The 16,447-nt window shown below is 41.3% G+C and overlaps 1 protein-coding gene across 2 annotated transcripts in view; it reads left to right on the top strand.

The window, feature by feature from the left end:
• Positions 1-16,447, top strand: part of elovl8b (ELOVL fatty acid elongase 8b) — a 106,007-nt gene that overhangs the window by 35,768 nt on the left and 53,792 nt on the right. Inside the window, exon 1 of one of the 2 annotated variants that reach the window (XM_043699059.2) lies at positions 9,140-9,259. The exons of the other annotated variant lie outside the window; for it this stretch is intronic. The gene's annotated coding sequence lies outside the window, so the exon portion shown is untranslated. Of the gene's footprint in view, positions 1-9,139; positions 9,260-16,447 lie in introns of those variants that run through there. 2 annotated transcript variants of the gene reach the window in all.

Here is a 16,447-nt window from a genome sequence, read left to right as displayed (position 1 = left end):
ACGCAGACACAGGGAGAATATGCAAACTCCACACAGATAGTCACCCGAGGCTGGAATTGAACCAGTCCCTGGTTGTGTGAGGCAGCAGTGCTAACCACTGAGTCACCGTATTCTTGAATCTAAACCCAGGAACTTTATCTCTATACCTGTCTGACTATCTACCTCAGTTTCCTCCTTTCACTCTGTAAAACCTTTCTCTTCATCCAAATACTTGATCTTTTACCCTAATGTGCGGGCTAATGTCAATTTTTTTAATAATGCCTTTGTGAAGAGCTTTAGAACTTTGTACATATTAATGCTGCTGTATAAATACAATGGTTGCACTGCAAATCAGATTATGGGATCACTGCAAAGTAATTCTAAGTTCAAATAGTTACTGCAACATAACTGAAAAAATGAGAGCAAAGGGCACTCCTAATGAATATTCTGAACAAGTCTTGCATTGAGTGAACAATATGTGTACTGTTCTTATGAATGGTAAACATTGTGTGGCCATATAATCAGAAAATGCACCCATTTTGCCAAATTCCAAATGTATTTTTGTGTAGTCAGTTAAATATTTGATTGTGGCATGCTAAAATCTGAATTATAAATACAATTAAGGATTTCGTTTTTTTTGTAAATTTACACAGGTTGTTAGCTATTCTAAATAATTTGGATGAAATAGCTTCTTAAAAATAGTAACTGACAAATAAAACAAGACAAACCAAAACATATCTGTTTTTATGTCCATTCAATTTGTTGTTTCCTACTCATATTCTATTCTGCAGCATCTCCACTAACAATTTGTGCCCAATCTCCTTTTAGCATCAACTAACTGCCCACTTTTAATTCAATCTGTGCATCCTCTTCCATCTTCTACATTTTTATGTTGAGAGCTCACAATTTCGTCTTAACATTAGCATGTATCTTTTCACTGGAATTAGTTTTTGAAAGATTGTGCACCAAAATGTAACCAGTTTCATCTCAAGCAGCAAAATAATCTATTTAACCAATGTAGTGCACTTGTAGAGTCAAGATTGGAGTGGTGCTAGAAAAGCACAGCAGGTCAGGCAGCATCCGAGGAGCAGGAAAATCGACGTTTCGGGCAGGAGTTCTTCGCTGTTGGCAGCATACAAGTAATTTTGAGAACAAGACAAATTCCTTTCACCAAATAATTTATGTCTCTTAATCCCCTCCAACTGCTTCTGGAAATTGATTCTTTGTGCCCTGAAGTTTGTAGGGTTTTTGACCACAAAACTGTGAGTGCACCAGTACCCCTCTGAATCTGACTTCGCATTAAGATTTCTGTGCAAGTGCAAACTAATATGAAAGTTGCCCTTTGTCAGTCACTGCTGTGCCATAGGCTGATTGATGAAGTGGATTTGAATAATGATGAAAGATTTATAAATTAATGTACTACTTTACAGAAGTGTCACTTTTGCAGCAGTAACTGAAGCAACAACCCATTATTTGGAATGGAAACTGACCATGGATATCAGCCCAGAGAAATGACAATTGTGATATTATTATGAAAAAATACTTATTTGCTGATACATCACTAGTTATCTACAATTATTTTGTTATTTTGTTGCATCTGGAGAAAATAGCATCACTTACTGGTATAGAAAGGGGACAAATAAATCAGTATTTGCCCCATTTCTGATTGATGTATTCAAGAAAGAAGTCTTTCAATCTTAGATAAAGCACATCTTATTTGTCACTACGATGGCAGCAGTGATACAGTGCCTATTGTCCCTAAATCAAAAAGGCTTTTAAAATTGGCTATAAGATCCGTTCTTATGTTTTAGCACTAGTGTGATAAAAGAATACACAATACAGGGCTCATTGCTGGAAAGAAAGATGTGTCTATGGAGAGAGATTGAGTCAAGATCTGTATTCCCTAAAGTTTAGGAGAATGAAAAGTAATCTAATTGAAATATACAAAACTTTCGAAGGAACTTGGCAGGTTAGATGTTTTCCCAGCTGTAAAATCTACAACACAGGGTCGCGGTCTCAGAATCAGGGTCAGCCATTTCAGACTGAAACTTCTTCACACAAGTAAATGCTTGTGAATCTTCCAAACTTTCCACCAGCATTGAATGCTCAGTCATTGAGTATACTTAAGATAGAGATTGACAAATTTAAGAGAATTAATGAATATGGGAATAGTGCAAGAGGTGAAGTAAAGGCGAAAGGTGAAACATAATTTGTTGAGTAACAAAGCAGGGTTGAAGTGCTGAGTGGCCTACTCCAATTCATGCATCTTTAAGTTTTGCTTGTAATCTCTTGAAGGTAGAAGTTTAAAGTGTGATTTGTTTGGGTAGTTTAAAACTTTAAAAGCATTCAATAGGATAGATATAGAGATTTTGATTTTTTTTTAGAATCCCGACAGTGTGGAAACAGGTCATTTGGCCCAACAAGTTCACACCGACCCTATGAAGAGTAACCCACCCAGACCCATTCCCCCACCCTATATTTACCCCTGACTACTGGCCCTTTACCAGACCAAGTGTGGGAGGGGGTCTAACACACTGCCCTCATCACAGAGAAAATGCACTGGATAGCATGCCAATCAACTTAAGAACTGACCAGCAAGATTCAAGGTGAACTGCAGATCTGGAAAGTGGCATCCCAGCTTGCTGAAAGTGCTGCCCAATCGTAGGCCGATCAGTTCCATTTCCTAAAGACCATCAGTTGAAACCTACTGTTCAGGAGATCCAATGGCAAGACAGTGGGTCTTTTCCTTTTGCTTCTTGTGTGTGAAGGTTGCAAGGAGAGGGGATGTTGCAGGCAAGGTCAGAGGTTGGCTTTCAGAGGTCAACCACTCAGCCTAACCCTCACCCTCATTTCATGCCTCAGATTTCTCCAAGAATGGAGCAAAATCGATGCCCACCATCCGAATATGGCAGGCAGGTAATTGGGCCTTTAGCAAGTTGAGGCCCTTATCTGTTCATTAACTGTGGGTCAAATGTTTGCAGTGGATCTTGTCTCCCAGCAGTTAATTAATAAAGTGGCAAGAAGGGGGTGGACACCTCTCCAGGCTAACTTGCCTAATTATTTCATCTTCATTACACTTTTAAGGGTGGGTTGACGGGAACAGTCTCTGACTTGACAATTCAGCCATAGCAAAGCAATGGGAAAGGTTACATTTCAATATTTTCAAAATGTTATGGGTATAAACAGTGAGCTTTTATTTTTTTCACCAAACATTTTGGATTAGAAAATTGACTTTTACATTAGTATAAGCAAGAGATTTTTAATAGGTCAGCCTAAAAATTGATAAGGAGCTAAAATGGGTAAATGAAGTCGAGGTATCAGCTCTGTGATAAATTAATTAAATGGAAGTGTAGGTTCCAAGGTTGAATGGCCTACTCCCGTTTCTGTATTCCAGAATGTTTTCACATTACATTTTTTTTCACTATCCAGATCTTTGTTATTTATGTTATTATCTGATACATACTCAAACTTATGTAGCTTTACTTTTGGGAACTGCAATTCATTCAGACAATGTCCCCAGCATTAATTCCTACATCACAAAGCTCGTGATCTTTTGCTTTATCAACATGGCTCAGATGCAACAAATACAGAGTTTTCTCTGATTTTTTCTTTGATTTTTTGGATTCTCTCTTTAACCTAAAGTTAAATGGAGCAGTTATGGGGACCATGTGACCTGCTTTGAATTCAGCCCAACCACAAGCCTAGCTGGATATGAACTGCCACTTAAGGTATTCATTATACCTCGGCTGCAACCTTTCAGTTTGCAGGGAAGACAAAAACAAGACTAAGAGCATTGGCAGTGTGAGCTACTATCAGGCAGGAAGGTGGAGGGATACGTCTTTTTTTGAAAGCCAGGCCTCTAGGAATTCCCGTGCATGTCTTTATTTAGCCTGTCCTAGGATGGATGTATTGTCCCAGTCTAACTGGTGTCCCTTTTCGTCTGTGTGTAAGGATACTAGTGATAGTTGGTCACATCTTTTGGTGGCTAGTTGGTACTCATGTGTCCTGGTGGCTAGCTTCCTGCCCATTTGTTCAATGTAATGATTTCTCAGTCCTTGCAGAGTATTTTGTATGTGACATTTGTCCTGCTGGTGGTTGGTTCGGGATCCTTTAAATTCATCAGGAGCTGTTTCAGTGTGGTTATAGGTTTGTGGGCTACCATGATGCCGAGAGGCGGAGTAGTCTGGTCGTCATCACTGAAGAATCTGAAGTTGATGAGCAGCTGTGCTGAACTGTTAGTTTACAAATCTCACAGGGAAGTGCTCAAACTGTGTGTTTAATTCCAAGATACAATAGAATTGGGGATCCAAAAAATAGTTAATTAGGGTTTCTATCTGGATACAAAGCACATCTGATTTATTGTCAAAGAGGTGAGCTTTGCAAAGGAAAATACTCATAGAAAACTCATAGTACTACAGTACTAACTCAGTATTATCGGCTTCCTGGTGTTCAAAGATATCCTTGCAAGGTACAGCCATAAACCAACAGAGACTGAAAGCAGAAAATGAAGGTAGTCAATCCTGCACTAAAACCAAAGAAAATCAGGTTGCAAGTTTGCTCGATGAGCTGGTAGATTTGTTCTCAGACATTTTGTTACCATGCTAGGTGACATCAATGAGCCTCCAATGAAGCGCTGGTGTTCTGTCCCACTCGCTATTTATCTGTCTTGGTCTGTTATGGTGGTTGATATCACTTCTGGTTCTTTTTCTGAGAGGTTGGTAAATAGGATCCAAATCAATATGTTTGTTAATGGAATTCCAGTTTGAATGCCAGGCCTCTAGGAATTCCCGTGCGTGACTTTGTTTAGCCTTTTGCAGGATGGATTCATTGTCCCAGCCAAACTGGTGTCACTCTTCATCTGGATATTAGTGACTCCCCTTCCTAGATTCATGGTAGAATGCAAAGCCAATGAAAAACTAAAGACCATCATTTACAGGAAAGCCACAACACTGACCAGATACTCAACTACAGCAGCAATCATCCCGACACCCACAAATGGAGCTGCATCAGGACATTATTTAAATGAGCCACAACACACTGCAGCACCTGGGAACTAAGAGAAGCTGAGGAAAAACACCTGTACAACGTATTCAAGAACAAGGGTACCTGATAAGCTCAATTTGCCGATTTGTACACAACAGAACTAAACAAGACATTATATGCCCAGAAACCCTAGCCACCCTGCCATACATTAAAGACATCTCGGAGATGACGACCAGACTACTCCATCTCTAGGTATCATGGTAGCCCACAAACCTACAACCACACTGAAACAGCTCCTGATGAATTTAATGGACCCTGGACCAACAACCAGCAGGACAAATGTCATACACAAAATACCCTGCAAAGACTGCAGAAAACATTACATTGGACAAATGGGAAGGAAGCTAGCCACCAGGACACATGAGCACCAACTAGCCACCAAAAGACATGACCAACTATCACTAGAATCCTTACACACAGACGAAAAGGGACACCAGTTAGACTGGGACAATACATCCATCCTAGGACAGGCTAAATAAAGACATGCACGGGAATTCCTCGAGGCCTGGCATTCAAACCGGAACTCCATTAACAAACATATCGATTTGGACCCCATTTACTAACCTCTCAGAAAAAGAACCGGAAGTGATATATCACCCACTACACCAGACCAAGACAGATAAATAGCAAGTGGGACAGAACACAGCGCTTCAATGGAGGCTCACTGATGATGTTACCTAGCATGGTGATGAAACATCTGAGAACAAATCTATCAGCTCAGCAAGCAAACTTACAACCTGAGCTATAAATCTTCTCCAAAATCACCAACTAAAATGCTGACTTTATTGACCATTGTACAGAACATGGGTGGGAGTTAATGTAGATTGAAAAGATCAAGATGCAAAAATTTAAATGAGTCTTTAAATCATGAGGATTCTCTGTAGCATCAGCAGCTACTGATAAAAACTTCCCACTTCCTGGACTACAATCAGTTTCATGAAGTTACCTTGATAACAGGTAACTATGAGGAGTTTGAGTGGACAAAGCTGGGAAACCCCAATAAGGATTATGGAGAACAGGATAGGAGGGTGGAGGGTCAAAGTGAGGGTATCATCTTGATGAGTGCTTTTACAAGGGACACCCCCCCCCCAAAAAAAGATGTATCTCTCCACCTTCCTGCCTGACAGTAGCTCACACTGCCAATGCTCTTAGCCTTGTTTTTGTCTTCCCTGCAGACTGAAAGGTTGCAGCAGAGGTATAATGAATACCTTAAGTGGCAGTTCATGTCCAGTTAAGGGTTTCAATATTCCTCAGGGCAGGCAGATTGCCTGATGCCATACCTGCTCCTTGTTATTTGGGAGACCGGTCAAGGTGGATGGGAAAGCAGCAGATCTCTACTTCCAAATAAGCTGGGCATTGTCCATGTATCAAACTCACTCTCATATGTATAAGAGAAGATTTGAAACAAGAATTATAAGTTGGATAATTGGTTACTCTGACATGCTGGCGTTTTAAAGGCATAGAGATTTGGCTTCAATGTGCTATTGCTCATCATATAGCTATCTATGCTGTAACTTTGAAGATATACAAGAGGCCAGAATTGGAGAGTTCCATGTCTGGATAATGTCACAGAGCTAAAAGAAAGTGAGAACATGGAACACCTTAACAATTTAGAACTTTAAAACCAAGCTGTCACTAGATGAGAAACCAAAGGATGATGGGTAAAATGAATTTGAAGAGTTGGAACAAGCACAAAGATTGCCAGGGAAACTCAGCAGATTTGGCAGTATCTGTGGAGAAACAAACACATTGGTTTCAAGTGTGATGCGACTTCTTCAGAACTCTTCTTTGTTCAGTGGGGCTGTGTAGACTTTGTAGTTTTGTCAGTGTAGACTCAAAGGGCCAAAGTGACTCTTCTATATGATTGTAGGAGTCATATCACAAGGTTCCCCATGGGAGACTGGTTAGCAAGGTTAGATCTCACGGAATACAGGGAGAACTAGCCATTTGGATACAGAACTGGCTCAAAGGTAGAAGACAGAAGGTGGTGGTGGAGGCTTGTTTTTCAGACTGGAGGCCTGTTACCAGTGGAGTGCCACAAGGATCGGTGCTGGGTCCTCTACTTTTTGACATTTATGTAAATGATTTAGATGCGAGCATAAGAGGTACAGTTAGTAAGTTTGCAGTTGACATCAAAATTGGAGGTGTAGTGGACAGCGAAGAGGGTTACCTCAGATTACAACAGGATCTTGACCAGATGGGCCAATGGGCTGAGAAGTGGCAGATGAAGTTTAATTCAGATAAATGCGAGGTGCTGCATTTTGGGAAAGCAAATCTTAGCAGGACTTATACATGTAATGGTAAGGTCCTAGGGAGTGTTGCTGAACAAAGAGACCATGGAGTGCAGGTTCATAGCTCCTTGAAAGTAGAGTCGCAAGTAGATAAGATAGTGAAGAAGGCATTTGGTATGCTTTCTTTTATTGGTCAGAGTATTGAGTACAGGAGTTGGGAGGTCATGTTGCGGCTGTACAGGACATTGGTTAGGACACTGTTGAAATATTGCATGCAATTCTGGTCTCCTTCCTATTGGAAAGATTAGATTAGATTAGATTAGATTAGATTACTTACAGTGTGGAAATAGGCCCTTTGGCCCAACAAGTCCACACCGACCCTCCAAAGAGCAACCCACCCAGACCCATTCCCCTACATTCACCCCTTCACCTAACACTACGGGCAATTTAGCATGGCCAATTCACCGAACGTGCACATTTTTGGATGGTGGGAGGAAACTGGAGCACCCGGAGGAAACCCATGCAGACATGGGGAGAATGTGATGTTGTGAACCTTGAAAGGGTTCAGAAAAGATTTACAAGGATGTTACCAGGGTTGGAGGATTTGAGTTATCGGGAGAGTCTGAACAGGCTGGGGCTGTTTTCCCTGGAATGTTGGAGGCTGAGAGGTGACATTATAGAGATTTACAAAATTATGAGTGACATGGATAGGATAAGTAGACAAAGTATTTTCCCTGGGCTGGGGAGTCCAGAACTAGAGGGCACAGGTTTAGGGTGAGAGGGGAAAGGTATAAAAGAGATCTAAGGGGCAACATTTTCACACAGAGTACATGTATGGAATGAGCTGCCAGAGGAAGTGATGGAGGCTGGTACAATTGCAACATTTAAAAGGCATTTGGATGGATATATGAATAGGAAAGGTTTGGAGGAATATGGACTGGGTGCTGGCAGGTGGGATTAGATTGGGTTGGGATATCTGGTCGGCGTGGACGGGTTGGAGCGAAGGGTCTGTTTCCATGCTGTACATCTCTGTGACTATGTGACTCTATATCGAATTGCAAACTTTAATTCTTTCAGCTTTACCACTGCACAAGTACTGCTGAGTTTCTCCAGAACTTTGTGTTTGTTTCAGATTTTCATGCTTCGTCGCCAATATTTTGCTTTTATTTGCTGCGTTGGAACACAATACAATCGGTAATTTCAAGATGCACAAATTTAAAGGCATTGCGGTGATGAATTACAACTGATGACCTGGCCATGCACACTTAATTTGTTTCTCTTCTGTAACGAGCCTGTCTAGATAAGGAGTGCGGCAGTACTCGAAACCGTAATTCTCGAGATTTGATGTTTTACTCTACATGCTTTATAAGCTGGACACCTTTTATTACTACGTGGCAATATTGCCTCAGAATACCGGGGACTTGAGCTCAACTCTTGTGTGTGAGTGCAAACTCTACATTCTCCCAGTCTCTACGTGGGTTTCCTCCAGGTGCTCCAGTTTCCTCCCCACAGCGTGAAGGTACGGAGGTGAGGTGAATCAGCCGTGCCAACAATTGTTCCAGGGCAGGGGATGGGCAAGTTAGGTGGTGGTTAGCCATGGTTTATCAAGAAAATCCATGCGGGGTTATGTTCTTCGGAGGGTAGGTGCAGACTCGATGGGCCGAATGGCCTCTTTCCTCGCACTTTCTTCAAAAACGAAAAAAAACTTCTTTAAAATAGTTTATAGGTAAAGCAAAACAACTTTCTTTTCCCCACTCTTTGGGAGCCGGTCGGTATTACAGGAGCAGTGAGGAGCGAAAGATGGATCAGTCTGTCCCTGGCACTGACACAGAGAGAGTGAGAGATGAGGAGGTCTCAGACATGCGCAGCTGAGATGGGAAGTTGACGCACGATTTTGCTGAGAGGTTTTCGCTGCTTTCCGCTTGGGAGCCGGAGCTTTCTCCTTTGGCTTGTCTCACGGGGACATCAGCACGCGGGAGTGGGGTGTCGGAGCAGACAGCAGCCAGGTGAGTGTGGCTTGTTGCCCTCCTCTCCTGCACATCCCGAGTCTCTCCAAGTTGTTACTCCTTTTGTTCTTTATCAAGGCGTGGCATTGCCCGTTATTGATTACATCACTTGTTGAACGATAACTGCAAAAGATGCACTCGCGGCACGTTTCACAAGTACTGATAGAAAAGTCTCCTCTCAATGCTCCTTTTTACGACCAAGCGTTTCATTTTGGGACCATGTTGATAGTTGGGGAAACTTTTTTTAAAAAAAGAATACATGTTCCTCAGATTGTCTTAAAGTTCAGGGTTCTCGGAGTTGAACAAACTTTAATGAGGTTGTCGGGGCTAACCTTTAGTCCGAGTTAGTTATTTTTGGAACAACGTTATAGAGATGGTTGCAGGCCTACCCTGGTACAGGGTTTGGTTAGTTTCCTGTTGAGTGGAGCTGGGTTCGCCCTGCAACGTTTCCCTCGCAGCCCAGCCCTACTCTGGTGAATTTTCACCAGCCTCCCTTCAGAAGGGGCAAGTTAGCGCCGAAGAAAATACTGACCCTTCCACATCGCCTTCAAAAAGAAAAGCAACACATCTTGCTAAGGAAAACTTCTACGGCTTGGAAGTTGGAAGTGCAGGCAGGCAAGGAAAGAGAGGATAGAAAAACACATGGCAACTAATGAGGAAGTCTACCCAGCTCTTCAGCATGGTTGTGAGCTGATGATTTCAGAGCGAGGAGCATTGATGCCTGGCATAGCTGTTTTCTAGCTGGATATAGTAATTGTTTCAGAATGTGAATAGAAGATTAGAACTGAGAGAGTCTGTGCCGCTCAGAGAAAAAAGAACATCCCGTTGCTGTCCTTTGCCTCTCTAACCGAAGTTTGGTTTGTCCAATACTTTTTGATTGGATAGTAATTTGTTGTTTGGGTGATATGGACGAATCAATTCCCGAGGAATCGCAATTGTATCAGTCCACATTGGGTGAAGCTAACACTGCAGGTCTGCTGAGTCTGGACAAACTACCAATGTAAAAACAAAGTATTCTTGAAGTGCAGTCGCACTTTCAATACCAGTGAAAACAGGAGAACAACAATGCGATAATGACTAAATAAATTTATAAGGATGTTGCCAGGGTTGGAAGGTTTGAGCTACAGGGAGAGACTATTTTCTCTAGAGCATTGGAGGCTGAGGAGTGATCTCATAGATGTTGATTAAATTATGGGGGGGCATGGATAGGGTAAATAGACACCCCTTTCCCCAGGGTGTGGTGTCCAAAATTACAAGGCATAGATTTAAGGTGAGAGGGGAAAAATTTAAAAGTAACTTAAGTGGCAACTTTTTCATGCAGAGGGTGGTGTGTGTATGGAATAAGCTGCCATAGGAAGTGGTGGAGGCTGGTACAATTACAACATTTAAAAGGCATTTGGATGCATATATGAATAGAAAGGGTTGAGAGGGATAAGGGTCAAATGCTGGCAAATGGAACTAGATTAATTTAGGATATCTGGTTGGGATGGACGAGTTGGACCTAAGGATCTGTTTCCGTGCTCTAAATCTGACTCTAAATACTGAAAGAAATGCATATCAGGCTGAGAAAATGATTGGCTATGTTAGCCACTAATTGTCCCCATTAGTAGCTATTCATTCCTCCTGACAGTTTGTTGTTCAATCCTTTGTCCAACTGTTGTTCTCTTTCTTTGGACTCTATCTCCATTTATTATTTATTCCTTACCCTCCCCTGCCACCATATCTTCTGCATAAAAAACAATTTTTTCCTAGCTACCATCAATTCTGAGGAAGGGTCACTGGACCCAAAATATTAACTCTGATTTCTCACCACAGATGCTGCCAAACCTACTGAACATTTCCAGCAATTTCTATTAATGATAGTGGAATTTGTTATATTCACCTAAAATGGGACCTTGTTTTAAAGTCTGTTCTGGAATGTGCCATTGCAAAGAAGGTTTGAGAGAGATGCAGTGGTTTTTATTGAGGTTTTCCCAGGCAGCTTCGTGATCTTTGTGCTCCCCGGGATGAACACTGAGACCAACATTAACTGCGCCTGGAAGACCATCAACTTGGTGAAAAAGGCTCTTTGGTCTACTCAAAACCTGCTGATCTTCCAGTGTCGAGAGTGTAGTGCTGGAAAAGCACAGCAGGTCAGGCAGTATACGAGGAGCAGGGAATTGACATTTTGGGCATAAGCCCTTCCAGAGATCTTCCGGTGCACAGAGTTGTGCTCCGTAGTGTGCTGCAGACTGGCATATTCCACAGTCCAGGTCTACATGCTGAAGGACACATTAAAGCTTGGGGCAGTGGGGAAAGACTGCAGCCCAAGGTCTTTCAGCTAAAGTACAATGATGGACTGTTAAATTTCAAGATTCTCTCATTGCCTTAATGTGAATTTAAAAAGTTTTCTTGCATGATAAGAAAATGTCTTTGTTGCAATTGGATTGGAGCTCTAAAGAGGAAACTTAAATTCTACCGTATTTTCTACAAGATTCACAGGGAACTGTTTTGGAACTTTTATGCTCAAATATACTTTCTTCATAAATTATCTGTTTGCAACAAAAATGTCTGTTTTGAAATACAGTATCCCCTTGCATCACTTCTGCGATAAGGCACTGAAGTGTCCGTTTAGATTAGATGCTCAAACCTTGCTGTGTGACTTCTGACTGACTCAAGTGGGAATGTTACCAAATGGGGCACATCTGTGAGGAACTTTTTTTTAACTTGATCACAATGAGTAATATTGGTGTTGTCATGATAATAAAATTGCATGGTCAGATCAAGAGTTAAAATTGAGTCTTGGCATACCTTTGCTATTGGTATTTTCTGGTTCTGATTGCTAAATAGAATTATTTGGAATTATCAGCACAGAGCAGATTGACAGGCCATAGAAACTCTGCCTAATTGGTTTGTGCTGGTTTTTGTGCTCCAATTAGCATCCTCCTATCCATCCCTTTGTCGCTTCTCCTAATATTCTTTATTTTCATTCCCTCTTGCATATGTCAGTCCCCTCTGTATCAATGTGATAGAGGCTTTCACATTGTCACAATTCTTGGTCAAGACAGTCCTCCTAAATTTTTCATTTGATTTTGTTATTGGCTTCCTTATGTTTATGATCCTCTTTTCTGGACTAATGCCCACTGCATTGTGCCACTCGACAATTTTATTAAGGTGTGATCAGGTTTCCTCCGTTTTCAAGAATAATAACTGCACCACAGCTCCTCTATTAACATTGCTGTAACTGACAGTAATATGCATATGGTGAACAACAGACATTTTGAAAACCAGTGCATGGAAAGTATAATCCTGTGGGTCTCCTGAGTCAGGAGGCATGGCCAAGTGGATTATTTGAAGAAGAAAACCTGGACAGTTGGGCCTGTTTCCATTAGAGTTTAGAAGAATAGGATGTGATCTTAATGAAACATGTAAGACCCTGAGAGAGCTTGACAGGCTGGATGCTGAAAGGATGTTTCCCTCTAGACGAAAACTAGAGGACACAATTTCCAAATAGGTCAGCTTGCATTTAAGAGGAGATATTGTGGAGATTTTGATTCATTAATCTGTGGAATCCTCCCTCCCCACCACCACCAATAATATTGGATGCTGTGCATTGAATGTCTTCATGGCAGATTTGGGTAAATCCTTGATTAACAAGGAAGGCAGAGTGGGTAGACAGGAAAGTAGAGGCCATAGGTCAGTCATGATCTTATCAAAGGTGTGGAGGAAGCTTGAGGGGACGAGTGGCCTACCCCTATTTTTGTCTAAGCTAGACTGAATCACTAAAATACAACAGACTCCTCTTGGCAAGGAGGTAGGTATAGGTCATTAGAGAACTGAGGAGTAAATCTTAGTAGAGCTGGACACAAAAACTAAGTGATGGGCCAAAAGTGCAAGTGGTCCAAGTTTGGAGTTGTTGGGCAGTGGTTGTCTGGTACATTGTAAGATTAAGAAATGAATTGACAGGAAGGGTGAGGCTATACTTGTAATTGGAGATAAAGCCAGAGGAAAGGGAAGATCAAAATGATAACTAAGTATAGGTAATAACAGTAGCTTATGTAGCTATGGTGCTGTGGAACAATGATTCGACAAAGGAATAGGGTGAAAGAGAGCTACCTCAGTGGAGAGGTGGGCAGATGTGATGAGAAGACGGTCTATAGTCGATGTTCATGTGTATGGCAGGTTCTCGGCGAACTACAGAAAGTCTTAAGTGCTTCATTGCTGCCTGTCATCCATTATGTGCTGATTGTGAGGATAGAAAGGTGGTGTTGTTGGTTGAAACATGACAAGGAGATGTGGGTGTGGCAATTGACAGGAGCAAAATGGAAACAACAGACATAAATACTGAGCAAATTATCTATGGGGAAGATTGGCTATTACAGTAATCCTATTCATTTCTTTATCTCATTTAGTTTACTGAAAGTTTATTAATGTAAAGGCATGAATAAGAGAAAATTGGATAAGTACTTCCGGAGAGTTGATATCTTGTTGCAATTATGTGTATAGGGCTTCATCTATTCTATTAAGTCGGTTCTGCTATAATGCGTGTTTCTTCAATGTGAATTGGATTTAACATGATTGAAGAATCGAGACAGTTATCTGTAAAATGTGAACTTTCCTTACCTGTATTGGCTATAACGCGTTTTCGGCCCCATTTCATTAAATGGTGCTGCTGTTGCGCGGTTTTCTTAAATGTGAGATTGTCCCATTCTCATGCAATCGCATTATATCAAACTGACTGGATATATTTTGATAGATTACTTTGAGTATTGTCAATACTATGCTATTGTCCCGTAGCCTGTCAACTTAAAGCTAATAAAAAAGTCTTGATGGCTGTTCTATACATAAAATATCATTCGGTGTACATTAAATGTCTTTCTGATCAAATTTGAAAATGCAGGTCAAATTGAAAATCTTTCCATTTACAAGTCAAGGGTGGTGAATTGGAAGAGGTCTTATCTCAAAGGTTGGATTGATACTGGATAATTTGGATGTGTTAGGATAGCTGTTTTATTGATAAATAATTTGTAACTATGTGCAGAAGGACTGAATTGCTAACAATATTTAAGGACTCTTCTGAGATCCTTGCACTGCAGGGTATCAATGTAATTGCTCAGATGGTGTTAATAGGATTTTGATGTCTTTTGAATTGGTTCCGAGAATTAGTATCGAGGTAGATGAATGCCAAAATATATTTGACAGTGATACATGTAGCTGCAACCACCTTAAACAGTTTCAGTAGATAATCTTATTATTTACACCCTTCCATAATCTTCATTTGGTGTATTTTTATCAACCCTGAATCAGATTTATTAAGAATAATCTGTTCAGTTCTTTATTGAAAAACATCATGGTTTTTAGTTTTGCTACCTCTCATTTATCACCTATTTTGATTTTTTTAAAAAAAATGTTCCTCCATCATTTCCTCTGTATTTTATCTTACATTTTGTTCCTTTTGTACTGAAACTCTGCATGTGACAGATGGGCTTACTTCTGATATAATTTATGTAAACCTTTCTTAGGTCTAACTCATTCTATCACGTCCTTCCTCAATCTTTCCGAGAGAGAGAACTACATAATAGTCAATTGTTAATTCCTGTTGTGTCCTTCTCTTCGGTTATATGGTCAACTGTGAAGCCCTTGTCTGAAGTTTTGATAATTGAATAACACAAGAACAAGATGGCATCGGAGTAGGGCTCCTGAGTTGGAACTTATCAGCTCCGACCAGTTTCTTACCATTTTCTTTTCTTTTTCTCTCCTCTTGTGTTTTTTCTCTTTATACACTCACTCCCCTCTTGTCCTGAGCTTGGATAGCATCAGTGACAGTAATGGTCTAGCATGGACCTCAAGTGAGCCCCTACTTACTTTTCTGGAGCAAGCATAGGACCTGGCATTGGAATTGATGGCTGCTACATCAGAGTTTCATAGAATCCCTACAGTGTGGAAACAGGACCTTTGGCCCAACAAGTCTGCACTGACCCTCTGAAGAGTAACCCACCCAGACCCATTCCCCTACCCTACTATCCTATGTTTACCCCTGAATAATGCACCTAACTGCACATCTTCGAACTTTATTGGCAATTTAGCATGGCAGATTTACCTAGCCTGCACATCTTTGGATTGAGGGAGGAAAGTGGAGCACCCAGAGAAAACCCACGCAGACATGGGGAGAATGTGCAAACAAGGTCGGCCCAGCTGTGAGAGACGCAACTGCGATGTTGGTTGGTCTCGTACAGGCAGTGGCGGAGGAATGTTGGCCTAGCAGTGAAAGATGGCGCCTCAGGATCGCCAACTTACAATGTTAGGTCTTGCAGATGGCAGCGAGAAGGGGAGGATGGCAGCACAGATGTTGTTCATAGTGATTAAACTGGGTCAGGACTGATGGATCTTTTTAACCTCTATCTTTTTTTCTTTTCCCTTTATTCTTAAATTATTTAAAAAGGCTCTGAATCATGGCAACAAATGAAAGGACTGTCAGTGTTTTATTGTATTCTTACTGTAAAATCCACATGATGATAAAATCCACATGATGATAAAATCATTCATTCATCCATTTTGATCCGTATCAAAATTGCCCTCTTCCTTATTGCTACTGCTTGCCTCCAGCTCTGCCTGCAATCCTACTTTTGAGTTCCTAACATTTCCATGATTGTACTGTGTTTAATTTTCCATGTTTTGAAGAACCTTGAGTGATTTTCTGCTATAAAAATAAATTAGATTTGATTCCCTACAGTATGGAAACAGACCCTTCAGCCCAACATGTCCACACCGATCCTCCAAAGAGTAACCCACCCAGACCCCTTCCCCTACCCTATATTTACCCCTGACTAATGCACCTAACACAACAGGCAATTTAGCATGGCCAATTCACCTGACCATCACATCTTTGGATTTGGGAGCACCTGGAGAAAACCTACACAGACATGGGGAGAATGTACGAACTCCACACAGACAGTCATCCAATTTGGGAATTGAACCCGGGTCACTGCTGCTGTGAGGCAGCAGTGCTAATCACTGAGCCACTGTGCCGCCCCAATTAGTTTCTGTGGTTACATAACACTTTCTTAAATCAGGATGAATCACAATTCTGAGACGTGTTTTGAATACATAGCATGGTGGCTCAGTAGTTAGCACTGCTCCCTCACAGCGCCAGGGACCCAGGTTCGATTCCGGCCTCAGGTGACTCTGGAGTTTACACATTCTCCCCAT

The sequence above is a fragment of the Chiloscyllium plagiosum genome, unplaced genomic scaffold (genome assembly GCF_037043375.1).
Source record: "Chiloscyllium plagiosum isolate Xiang-an unplaced genomic scaffold, Cpla_swu_hap1 HiC_scaffold_9, whole genome shotgun sequence".
NCBI lineage: Eukaryota > Metazoa > Chordata > Chondrichthyes > Orectolobiformes > Hemiscylliidae > Chiloscyllium > Chiloscyllium plagiosum.
The sequence above is the reverse complement of the archived record's forward strand: the minus strand, read 5'-3'. Positions and strand labels throughout refer to the sequence as shown.